This window comes from Condylura cristata, unplaced genomic scaffold (genome assembly GCF_000260355.1).
Source record: "Condylura cristata isolate star-nosed mole 26May11 unplaced genomic scaffold, ConCri1.0 scaffold00007, whole genome shotgun sequence".
Classification (NCBI taxonomy): Eukaryota; Metazoa; Chordata; class Mammalia; order Eulipotyphla; family Talpidae; genus Condylura; species Condylura cristata.
The window spans coordinates 11,669,149-11,677,456 of record NW_004567108.1 but is presented as its reverse complement, the minus strand read 5'-3'; the positions used below and the strand labels follow the sequence as shown (position 1 = coordinate 11,677,456).

The 8,308-nt window shown below is 36.0% G+C and overlaps 1 pseudogene; it reads right to left on the bottom strand.

Annotated features, from left to right (window-relative positions):
• The window catches only part of LOC101634984, a 98,320-nt pseudogene extending 90,609 nt beyond the window's left edge, over positions 1–7,711 (bottom strand).
• Between the last annotated feature and the right edge of the window lie 597 nt (positions 7,712–8,308).

The following is an 8,308-nucleotide window of genomic DNA, read 5'->3' as shown; positions in this document are numbered from 1 at the left end:
TGTGGGTCACCTCCCAGGCCGGGGATCAAACACACTGAAATGGCTGCTGCCAGCTTGCTGAGTCCTAACCTGTTGTACCACCAGGGAGGGCCCGATGCTTCTTTTGTTTATAAACATTTTTATAAAAATATGTAAGATATTTAGCAAACTGAAAAACAGAGCCCTCCCTGGTGTCCAAGGGGTTAAAGAGCAGCAGATGAAACTTTTGCAGCCATTGCAGCACAAGTTCCATCTTGGCCCAGGAGCTGACCCACATGGTGCAGTAGACCTCTCCTGTCTTGCCCACTGCTACCATAAGCAGTGTATTTCACTAGATCTACTGTCTTGCTCTTCACTCTGCCTCTCACCCTCTGTACCTCTGGCCTGTACCTCAATTCTGATGCATAAATAAATAAATCTTAAAAAGAAAATTGAAAAAAAAAGTATAATGGAACATAATGTACTCAAGAATTACCAACATGGTCAAATTTTCGTTTTGCTTTTCCCTCAAACATCCCCCACCATCCCCATTTCGGTACCAGGTGTTTTTGAAGCAAATTCTGGCTACCATATTTCTTCTAACATCTTCAGAGTATTTATTAAAGGAGATTGATACCAACATTTCAAACATATATATGCAGTTCTTCTAGAATTTCAGTATCACTAAGCTGCCAGTGTCCATAATACCCTGAACATCATATATGTGTGTGTGTCCATTTATACATATTTCATTCTTATTCTTTTCTACTGACAATGTCATAAACATAAAGTTTTTAACTTTCTGAGTTTTCTCTTCATTTTTCTAAACCTGGGCTTTTCATTTCATCTATTTTCCCTGACTCACTCAGTTTGGATTTTCACTCAGCAGTTTCTCCTTTGTGCAGAGTTTTACTCTTCAATGATGTGCAGGTTCGTTAATTAGATCCTGAAATTGCTCATCATCCTGGTATCTCCTGTACTACCTTCAGATTGGAGCCTGAGATGTCCTCACTGTATTCCTGCTGCTGCTCTTGGGTTCAGAGGACACAATGGATCCAGAGACTGTCACAAGTTCCTTTGTTGACTTTGATATCTCTGGCTCTGACTCTGATGCCATGAGGTGCTTGTGTTGTGGGAGTTGGCTCTTTCTCCTTCATACTTTGAGGTTTGACAGGATATATGTATTGTTAGGGAATGCATCAATGTCCTATGGTCGCTATAGCAAATTATTATGAATGTGTTTTAGTGCAAAAACAAAATAAATGTTACAGTTGTCGCAACCAGAGCCCAAAGTTAGTTTACCTGGGTAAATTGGAGACTTTAGAAGATAATCTACTCCCTTGCCTACCCTGGCCTTCTAGAGGCTTCCTACAGTCCTTCCTCTTGACTCCTTCATCCTTCACTACAAACTCTTGCTCTACCAACACATGCTATTTGGTAGTAAATCTCTGTGTCTAATTTTTTTATTTGTTCGTGTTTTAACCAAACCTCTGTTGATCACATTTAAAACTCAAGTGGATAGCATGGGAGGAATGTATCTTCTTTATATGCTTAATCACATTTGTAATGTCTATTCTGCCGTATAAAATGGCATCTACCACTTCTAGGGATTAGGGTGTAAGTCCACATGGTAGGAGGAATGATTGAATTTGCCATGTGGAATTGCAAGGTTGAGCTTACCAATGGGATCTTGGTTTTGGTATCCTAATATGTAATGTATCATTTTTACAGAATAGTGTAGTACACAAATATGTTCTGACTCATACATTCTTCCTCACATCTTGTTCATTTCCTATTTATTTAATAGAAATCATTTACAGTGTCAGGATTAATTACTGCTTGCTTACCCTGTCTCCTTTATATCAAATGAAATAGTTACCTGGAAAAACAGAGTTAGTTAATTAGATCCTAAACTGCTCACCATCCTGTGGTTCCCAGCTGCTATCTATTGATTGGAGTCTGTGGCGTTGCCATCAAAATTTCTGCTGGTATTTTGGATGTGGAAGACCGAACAGATGCAGAGACTACAACCGTTCATCATCCAACACCTGGAAGAAACCAGGATACAGTGGCTGGAATAAAGATAGGCACATTTTTTTTTTTTTTTTCAGACGAAGTATAGCTACCATTAAAAGTTAATCACGGTGGCCCTCCCTGGTGGCGCAGCGGATTAAAGCACAGCACTGAGAAGCTAAAGCTACTTCGGCATGAGTTCGATTCCCGCCTGCCCTAGAGGTGACCACATGGCGAGCCAGACCTCTCCTGACCCGCCCGCTGCTTCCCTCAGCAGTGTACTTCGTGGATCTGCCTGTTCTGCTCCCCACTCTGTCTCTGGTGAAGCCTCTCACCGCCCCTGAGCCTCTGGCCTGTACCCCAGTTCTGTATGAACAAATAAATAAATCTTTAAAAAAAATTAGTCACAGGCCCTCCCTGGTGGCGCAGCGGGTTAAAGCACAGCACTGAGAGTCTGAAGCCACTTCCGCATGAGTTCGATTCCCGCCTGCCGCCTGCCCCGGAGGAGACCACATGGCGAGCCAGACCTCTCCTGACCCGCCCGCTGCTTCCCTCAGCAGTGTACTTCGTGGATCTGCCTGTTCTGCTCCCCACTCTGTCTCTGGTGAAGCCTCTCACCGCCCCTGAGCCTCTGGCCTGTACCCCAGTTCTGTATGAATAAATAAATAAATCTTTAAAAAAAAAAAATTAGTCACAGAATTATAGTAATAAATCATTTTTGACATTAAACTTTGACTCTAAATTAAAGCCACAAACACTTCTGTAGATACAGTAAGGTAAACTTGTTTAATGCATCACTTAATACTAGGTCATACAACTTTACAAGGTCTTCAAAAAGGTTAATAGCTTAGGTTTGTACATTTATGCTTAATACTAATTTTGATCAGTTTATGTGATCTGAAGTTTCTGAATTCATTCTTTTTTGTGGATAGCCAGTTTTTCTGCAACATTTGCTAAAAACACTTCTTCTCCCCCATTGAAATGTCTTGGCATTCTGTTTAAAATCAACAAAGGGTAAAAATAAAAGTTAATAGTCAAATACTAATTTTTATTTCATTGATAAGTATTTTATATCCTTTGCCAGTACATCATGGTCTAAAGTACTGTAATTTGGAAATCATAAATCGTTTCCTGACATTGTTCTTCTTTTCCAAAAGTGTTTTGAGTCTTTTTGGTCCTATCTTTTAATTTTGGAAGATTTTTTTTTGAAGTATTGTTTTCATAGCCTCTTAAACAATTATATACTTATTTTCATCTAGACCTGGACTTTTATGGAATGTTTTAAAGTTACTAAGTAGTTTCCCAAGTTCTAAGTCTATTGAGATATTCTATTTATTTTTGTTTCAGTTTTGGTAGTTGCTGTCTTTTTATAAAATTTTGTTTTATGCAAAATAGCTTGTTTATTAACATAAATTTTCCATGCTATGCCTTACATTCCTTTTGGTTTCTGTAAATGATAATGAGGTCACCTCTTTCATTCCTGATTTAAATAATGTCTGTTTTTTCTCTTTTTTATTATTTTTCACTACTATGGATTTTTGTAGATTATTTATTTTTTTAAAGAGTTTTGTTTTGTTTATTATTTATGCATAGAAAACCGGGGTACAGTCCAGAGATGCAGGGGGGTGAGAGGATTCACCAGAAACAGAGCTCGGAACCTAACAAGCAAATCAACAAAGTACATTGCTGAGGGGAGCAGCAGCTGGCAAGACAGGAGAGGTCTGCCGCACCATGTGGGTCACCTCCTTGGTGGAGGATTGAGACAGCTGCAACAAGCCTCCTAGTGCTGTGCTTTAACCCGTTATGCCACCAGAGAGGGCCCGGATTTTTTTAAAAGAATAAATTATCTTTATTGATGGCATTAGAATGACACCAATTATACCACAACAATGGCTTAGGGCCCCCCCTGGTGCGCAAGGTGTTAATTTCCCATTTATGACCAATGAAGAGGTTAATGGTGACTCAAAAGTTAGGAAGCAACCTGAAGCAGAGGTTATTACCCATCCGATGAAAAGTTTGCTGATGACAGTTTATTTTTGATTCTGCTTCTGATGAAATTTCCTTTTTAGTGCAACGTGTAGATTTGTTTAATAAAAGTGATATTTGCACAAATATATATATATAGTGTACTATGAAAGGAAGAATTTTAGTGTATGTCAGTTATATCTTAATAAAAATTAATTCAGTTAGATGAGTTTTGCCTTGAGGTTATTAACTGATGTTATATGAAAACAGGTCATTTAGCATTGAATGTTCACCTGTAATTAGTGGGCTTATAATTGAATTGATTTGTTTCAAAAAGAAACAATATTAAAAACAATGAAAAAAAAATGCTTTATATTAATTGTCTCCAAACTCTTCTTGCAAATTTTTAATATATGAACCTACCTTTGAACACTAGGCATTCACTTTGACTCCTTAGAAACTATAGAGGTCTGGCAGCAAATCATCTTTAAGAAGCTCTAAAGTGTCTTCTAAAACCTTGAATGATTTACTTGTAACAGGATGACATTTAACTGTACACCTTTCAAGGGTCCCCAGTGTAAAATGAAACATAGTGTTCTTTGTTGATCTTACTTGGTACCCCAATGGAGATTAGTGAAAAATTATTATCTTTCTTGGCTTAAAGAGCTATTTCTTATGTTAATGGTAAAGTGAAAGTAACATTTTTCATATGGGATATAAAAAAGTTAACCTTTTTTTTACCCTCAAGGAATTATAGACAGTCATAAACTCAGTAAAAGGGATGAGATCATTATTTAGGTTGAGATCATTTCAAGACAAGAGAAGACATGGAAACTTGAATTGTCAAGATTTTTGAAAAGTTTGCATTAAATTATATACCTTAAAAAATATCCGTTGAGAAAAAAAAGAAGTATCCGTTAAGAAATCAGGTAAGCTTAGTCACTTAGAATACATGAAAGCTGCATAATTTCTTGTGTTTTTCCTGGTTTAAAAAATAATATAATTATTTTAGATTTTAAGTCAATCATATCTGAAAGTGTATATAAATATAAATATATGAAAATTGTTACTAATTAATTTTAAATTTTACTTTTAGATTTACTTTTCCCCAAATATATGCACATATGTGCATATATGTGTGTGTGTGTGTGTGTGTGTGTGTTTAGGTGAGTTAGAAATTAATACTGTAAGTGATAGCACATACTTAATAGTGAATGCAGGCAGATTCAGGAGTAGTGCCTTGGGACTTAAGACTTCTGATATAAATATTCACTTAGTTTCAGAGTCAGTTCAGAGATGCCAAGATCTCACAAATGGGATTCTGAAGGGTTCTGACCAGTTTTATTTAATACAACCTCTGGGCCCTATCATCCTGTTGGTTAAATGAGAGAGACATTTTACAACTAGTGACTGCCAGTGTAAGATAAAGGTCCAAACCCATAGGGCTTGGCTTTCCCTCAGAGATTTCCACCCTTTTATAACGGTATAGGTTTGCTGAAGGCCAAAGATCAACCTGTATAGCTACTTCCTGCTGAAGGGGTAGTTTGCAATACCTAGTATAGGGACCGGGAACTCTGTCTGCCTTATCTAAAGCATCAAGAGTATTGTCTATTTTATATATAATTACAAGTTACATTGCCTGCATCAGCAACACATGATATTCTAGAGGAATCAAATTTTACAGTCAGATTAAGAATGCATGATTCAAAAATGAGACATGAAAGAATAATCATTATTACCCCACCCTTTATATAACAAAACAAAATGCATAGAATCTCTATCTTCATCACTATAGTTTATTAATTCTTATGTGTCACACTTAATTATAAGATTTATTGTAATCATCTATTACAAACCATGCCTTGTTTTGATAAAGAAAAACAAGACTTTTAACACTAGCTTTAGAAAAGAGAAAACACAATGCATAGAAAGTACATGTATTTGATACAATTCTACCCAGAAATTACATGTATTTTATATAATTCTTCACAGATGGTACATATTAGAGTCAGGATTGAGAATTAAAAAGTGTGTAATCTTATGTGATGATTTATCTCATTAACATTTAACTTACCTTAAAGCCAGTTTTCTTGCTATATAAGAAAATTTCATTAACCTGAAAGGAAAATTGAAAATTCTGGCTTTTAATCCCAGCTCTCAGTTTCTCTAACTCTATGTCACATAACAGTCACCTCATCATATACAAATGTATATGCAATATTATATATTATGTTTATTCTAGTTCCGAGATTATGACTTGTTTTCTATTAAAACATATCCAATATATTGGCTCCTATTATCCAGCTGACCTTTCATATAACATATTATGTGATATATTATTTTTTAATTGTAATAGCATTGTTTTATATTGTTGTTTCTGTATTGGATATAGGTATTCCCCAATAAATAAATAAGCTTCTATATGGCCATAGATAAAAACTAGTTTGAGACAACATTAACAAAGACCGTTTTATTTATAAACATTCAGCAATGAAAGTCATCTACATCAGCTTTGTTTCACTAGGATTCAAAGATGTTAAGTTGCAATGTGATAGAATAATAAGGAGAAATATTGGGTGTCCAATTGGCAAATATTTCAATGGGGGTTAAATTGGGAAGAGTATTGGTCTTCAGATGCAATTGGAAGTCCTTGATTGACCTTAGGGTACAAGTAGATTGGTATTGCAAATGGAAGTATTGTTCACTCATGGTGAACAATATGGTTTCTGAGGTTTGTCATCTCTGGAAGTAATGGAGTATTAAGAGTGCTTTATGTGGCCAAACTATAATTAATGGTCTTGAGTAGAGAGGAGAAGGTTGCATTGATAGATATTTTGATTGAAAATTTATAAAATCAGAGTAGGACAGATAATTAAAGAGGAAAAAGTTAAATTTGCAGATAAAATAGTTTTAAATTCAGGAATATGTATATATATGTGTGTGTATATATATATATATATATATATTATATATATATGTATATGTATATGTATTCCTGAAACTGGTTTATTTATATAATGGGTGCAGAGCTCTTTATTGTTTCTCTTTATTGTTTTATTGTTTTTCCTAATCTCCAGAATTTAAGACAACCTATAGTTATTACAATAATATTCTTAGTGATGTTTTTGTATATATTTTTAAGATTTATTTATTTATTCATACAGAACTGGTACAAGCCAGAGGTACAGGGGCGGTGAGAGGCTTCACCAGAGACAGAGAGGGGATCAGAACAGGCAGAGGGGAGCAGCGGGCGGGTCAGGAGAGGTCTGCCGTGCCAGGTGGATCGTCTCTGGAATGAGGGATTGAACTCGCATTGATGTAGCTGCGGCCAAATTGCAGAGCTGCGTCCTAGCCCGCTGCGCCACGAGGAAGGGCCCCGTTTTTTGTATTCTTTAACATGACTTACACTAAGGAATTTAACTGGTGCTGTTTGTGGAGCTTTATATCAAGAAATTCCATCGCATGTTAGCTATTTAATAACAGAGTTACTGAAATGTGTGACACTTCCTTCACCTATCATCTTTGAAATTCAGTGAGTGACTTGTCTTATTTAAACTGGATCAAAAGGTTTGCTCAGCTATGAGGCTCTCCACTGCCCATTTAGGGCACCTGGCACGCCGGCCAGGTGAGGCCTCCTGACAACCTGAGTCCCGGTGTCGTAATAGCGCTGTAACAGGTTAGAGCTAAACTTCTCCACAGAGAAGTTTATATTCAGCAATATCCATGCTGTTGCTTTTGCAAGTCGAATCAGTGTATTCACCAACATACTGTCCATTTCCTAACGTATCATTATCACACTCATTTCCTTTTTGAGCACAAAGTCTGCTCAGTGCGCTGCTGACACTCACGTGTTAGAGAATGGCCGAGAAAGTTAAATCACCACCTAATTAAATATTATTCTAAGTAATAGGTTTAGCATCCCTCAGAAACTTCCACATATTTTCCCAAGGATTAGAAGAGATCCGTGCCTCAGGGACAAACAGAAGAAATAGTGCTGACCAGCCTAGCTTACTTGACTAACTCAAAATAGCACAAATTAATGAGAGTAAAGCGCTCTGCATTTTTCTAGACGTTAAATTTAAGAAGTGTGTGTGCGTCTTTAAGGAACTTCAAAATAGATTTTGAAGATTTTGATTCTGGATCTTGTTAATTGTGCATATCCTACTAAATTAAGATACTTAATTTTTTAGTAATAATTCACTGGAAACCCATGTAATAAATAATAGTGTTTAATTTATGTAAGAATATTTTGCTCACTTAATAATCATTCATATTTGAAATGTTTGAAGAGTGTGAAATAAAGTAATAAGGCTTATCTACACAAGGCAAATTCTACCAATTTTTCTTATTTATGTTTCAGATTTTGTAAGAT